Raw genomic sequence first — 5,049 nt, 5'->3', positions numbered from 1 at the left:
GCGCGCACCTACGCTTTTTGTTCTCCTAACCACTTAGAGTACGCAAAAAACCCCTCCTGATGCGTGCACCTACGCTTTTTGTTCTCCTAACCACTTAGAGTACGCAAAAAAAAAAACCTCCTGATGCGTGCACCTACGCTTTTTGTTCTCCTAACCACTTAGAGTACGCAAAAACCCCTCCTGATGCGTGCACCTACGCTTTTTGTTCTCCTAACCACTTAGAGTACGCAAAAAACCCTCCTGATGCGTGCACCTACGCTTTTTCTTCTCCTAACCACTTAGAGTACGCAAAAAACCCTCCTGATGTGTGCACTTACGTTTTTTCTTCTCCTAACCACTTAGAGTACGCAAAAAAAAACCTTGATATTAACATGTTTTCCCGCGTAGCATAAATATGGGAAGAGTACCTGCCTCGGAGGACTGTTGCGCCTTACACACAAAATGAAAAGACGAGGCAGTAGCAAGGGACGCTGGGTACTGGAAAGAGTGAAGGGGGTGGACTCATTGTTCTCCGTAGTAGCAAAGTTTCTCAGCATGTCCCCGTGCCGCCCAGATGTAACAATTAGCGTGTGTAATGAGCTTGTGCGGCTCCCTCGGTAAGGACTCCTATTTACGTACTTGGATGAAGTAAAAATGTACAGCTGAGGGTAACGGGAAAGTTTTTGTGTTTAGAGTTTTTACTCGTTGTGTCGCGTGCGGCAGGTATTACCACTACCACCATATCTACTGATATTACTACTTCTTCAATTACAATTACAACAACAACTACTATATACTACTACTACTACTACTACTACTACTACTACTGCTGCTGCTGCTGCTGCTGCTGCTGCTGCTGCTCCTCCTCCTCCTCCTCCTCCTCCTCCTCCTCCTCCTCCTCCTCCTCCTCCTCCTCCTACTACTACTACTACTACTACTACTACTACTACTACTACTACTACTACTACTACTACTACTACTGGTGCACCATTTACCACCACAATTACTAGCACCAATACTTAGAGTCACCGCGTCTTCACCACCGTCGATTTATCACGGAAGAGTAAAAGGAAACTAGACGATCTCATTCCGGGCATCCGTCGTTGATCGCTTGTCAGTCAGCGTTTAAAGGGGCTATTACACTTGGCTAATTTTCCGTGGATCTTCAGTCAAACCACGATTTCCGCTAGCGTGGTTCTCATTTGTTTCTTGTTATTGCTGCTGCTGCTGATGGTGAGTAATACCGTCGTCCTTCAGTAAAATCTACCGTAGCTTTGGAAGATCGTGGACACGTCAGAAAACCACGGAAATATGGGAACCACGCCAGCGGAAATCGTGGTTTGACTGAAGATCCACGGAAAATTTGCCCAGTGTATTGCCCCTTAATTGATACTGTAGCAAGACGCTCGGAAGAAAGTAAACACTCGATAAACTAAGAAGACGGACAAACTCAAATGGTGAAAAGTTGTCGTGAGTGCGGTTTACTTTTCATTAGTTTACATTACTGGAATTCCGGTCATCACTTGAAAAAAATGTCTTGGGTAAGGAGTCTACCACACTCGCGTATTGACTAACTGAATGCAAATACTGTGTTGACTCAAAATTTGTCAACGCCTTGCCATCAACAGCTAACCGCATTTAATTTCGTTTATATGAGGAAATACTGTACTTGTCGCGGCCGTTACCATTTCCACCCCATTTAGAGTAGGCCATTTCCGACGTTCTCAGCCTCTCTGTGTCTGACGTTGGTGTACTCCATCCTGCTCCGTGAAAGGCCCCAATAACATCCCTCTACCTGGTCCTCTATCTGCCCCGACTCTGTCCATCTGTTATCAATTCTACGCATGATATGACTTGCACAGGTCTCGTTTATATTCTTAATAGTAAAATAATCCTTCTTAAATATAATTGGTCAAAGATTCACATACAATATCCTGTTAAAAAATCCTGCCAATCAAATATACGAGACTCTTGGAAATGGAGGCTTGCAATTACTCACCTTCTGGAGAAATGTGACATTTTCTTCCCCTTGAAAAAATTGAGGATGTTGACATCTGACGTTGACACCTGAGAAGTTCAGTCACTGATTTAATTACGCACCTCAGAGTCTATCCTTTGCCGCCTCAGGACCAATAATAATTAGATGTTGGACGCCTCGAAGTTTCCATCATCTATTAACTGCAACGCGAGTCATTCAGAAGTGTGTGTGTGTTTGTGTGTGTGTGTGTGTGTGTGTGTGTGTGTGTGTGTGTGGAGGTGGGGGGGGGGCACGTGTCGTCCTGTTGGTGAAAGCATAAAAAAAGCTGAAAATATATAAAAACTGATGGTATATTGGTAGCCGACACGCCGTGCTGCTTCATGTGATACTTCTACGGTTACCACTACTACTACTACTACTACTACTTCTACTACTACTACTACTACCATACGTTTCTTCTTTTTCCATTTAAGCGTCTTTTTTTCTACTTCATGACCCTTTAAATTGAACGTGCCAAGGGGAGCCGGTACACGGACCCCTAAGTATAAGGAGAGCGTTGGCAGCGCAATAACAATGACAATAAAGTCCAGCTACTCCGGCTAGGGCGAGGCCGAGTTAGGGATGTAAATAGATCCTCACAAACACCGATGTAAACACGAACCTACACCGCCAAGGGGGGAGGAAGCTGATTGTACTGCTGGGAAGGATTATACATGTGTTCTCCCTGCTGTGTGTGTGTGTGTGTGTGTGTGTGTGTGTGTGTGTGTGTGTGTGTGTGTGTGTTTGTGTTTTATGGAACTGCACTAAAATCCAAGAGTGAAAGGCTGTGTATGTATCGAACAGTCAGCTTTATTGTTCGTCTTTGTTCTCTCCGTCTATCACACCTACGCGCTCGTACACACACACACACACACACACACACACACACATCTTTGTGATGGAAATAGGAACACTATTTTCACGGAATTCATTTGATCTCGGGCAAGGACAAATATTCACGGCCACGAGGGAGGCGAGAGAGAAAAGAGAGTCCGGAATTGCTGGCGGCAGAAAGTAGAAAATCTAATAATAAAATTCCTACACAGAAACTTGAAACCACCCAAATAAATGTTGCAGAAAACGTTGGTGTAAAAGGAACGTCACGTGAAACAACTTAGATGTGGAAAAGGCTTTATCTTCATTCATACAAAATTAGGGTGGGATGACGTAGCGCCAAAAAAACACTTACGCATCGCCGAGGTTAGTTTGTTTTACTTTACTAGAAAAAAAGAAAACTGAGGAATCGTAGTCATGCCTTTTCCCTCACTTCTTCCTTTCCTTCTTCGTAACCCTGACCTCTTTCTGTGTCACGTTTAATCTTCATACAAAACATACAAGATTACACCACCAAAAACCACTTACGCATTGCCAAGATTATTTTCGGTTTTACTTTCCCAGAAGAAAAGAAAACCGTGGAATCGCTGCCACGTCTCTTCCCTTCCTTCCAGCGGTGCCAGATTATCGTATTCACCACAACGTATTTATCATTTTTTAAGCCTCAGACTTTCGTACTTACACAAATAACGACAGAAAATCATCAATGTTAGCATTAAAACTGTTATTTATTGAGGTTTGTGTTTTTTGCTACAGTTATCGGTCAGAAACTACGAAAATGTAATGCGATGAGTACGATAATTTGACAACGCTGCTTCCTTCCCTTCCTCGTAGCCCTGAACTCTTGCTGTGTCACGCCTGAGGATGCTGCTGTCTTCGTTATCGTGTTATTAGAGGAGTCCAGTCCCGAGTCACGCGTACGCACTCACTTATCTTTTGGAACGTGACTGCAGGGAAGTTATGACGGGTTTGTAAGAGGTAACATCCAACAGGTGGGCGGGGAAGCTTCATTACCGGGAACTTGTATAAACGTGATGTGTGTTGGTAGTGGAGCGTGTATGCTTTCATCGAGGCTGTGTGCGAGGGTTTGAGGATTTATATTTTTACAGCAAATGAAGGAGCTCAAGGGAAAAGAAAAAAAAAAAAGCCTTCCAATCACTGCTCCTATAAAAAAAAGTAGAGATGAGTGAGGAAAAGAGAAGTCCAATTTTGGATGCAGAAGTGTCTTGACTCTCCCCTCTGTCTGTTGTATTGGTTTAGATTCCTTTATTGGCACTGACTCTGACTTACCACCCTTCTTCCAACAGTATGACATTGGTGTAAGTTGATCTCCAAGGTTGTGATGAGAGGAGAGTTTAAACGAAATGTGTATAGGCATCGAAGCCACACTCATACTCCGACCCTTACCTTTATGATCTGTACATGACGAACACATGCTGAAGCCTCCTCAATCCGTGGCGGTGATGGGGGGGGGGGGGGGTCGACTCACCTCCCGCGGCAAACAAGGCGCCTGTGGAGGGTGGAGGGTCGAGAAGCGATTGGGTTATTAGGCATTCTTTTTTGCCCTTCGCTGCGAGAAAGAAAAAATGATGACGTTCATAATGAAGGGTTTAATTGCGACCCTGATCATAGGACGGAGGATCAAGATAATTCGCTGGCCGTGATGAAGCGAGTGGTGGACGCGGAGGCTCGGGGACAGTTAATGCTTGCTGCTCGACCATGGGTGACGCCGGGGGTGATCTGTCGTGTGTGTGTGTGTGTGTGTGTGTTGACCCACGGAAAATAGATTAAAATAGGATTGAAGTTGGATGGATTGCTCTTGATAAAGTTAATATCGTGACTAGCAATCAGTCACGCTCCATGACGGGGAAGGTGAACAGTCTGTGTATCCTGCAGGTTTTAACGTGCCTTGCAAAAAACTTGGTGCATTAAAAAACAAACACACAAACAACAACAACGAAAAAACAAACATCTAGAGAAAAAGGAGCCCATATAGGAATCAAAAGGGAGATGCTGGGTATCATGTTAAGGGCGTTAATATATCATAGATTAGGGAACATACAAAGGTTGGAGCAAGGTAAAAACATCCATCGGACAGGTAAAATCGTCCCCCCCAAACGCTGGCTCTAAATTTGCTCTTCTGAGTGCGGGTATGTGTGACGTCAGAGCGTGGGTAGGAGAGGTTGCAGAGCTAACAGCGGCTCAGTCTCAGACTTGAC

The sequence above is a fragment of the Eriocheir sinensis genome, chromosome 10, assembly GCF_024679095.1.
Source record: "Eriocheir sinensis breed Jianghai 21 chromosome 10, ASM2467909v1, whole genome shotgun sequence".
Lineage (NCBI taxonomy): Eukaryota > Metazoa > Arthropoda > Malacostraca > Decapoda > Varunidae > Eriocheir > Eriocheir sinensis.
This window is presented reverse-complemented; position numbering follows the sequence as displayed.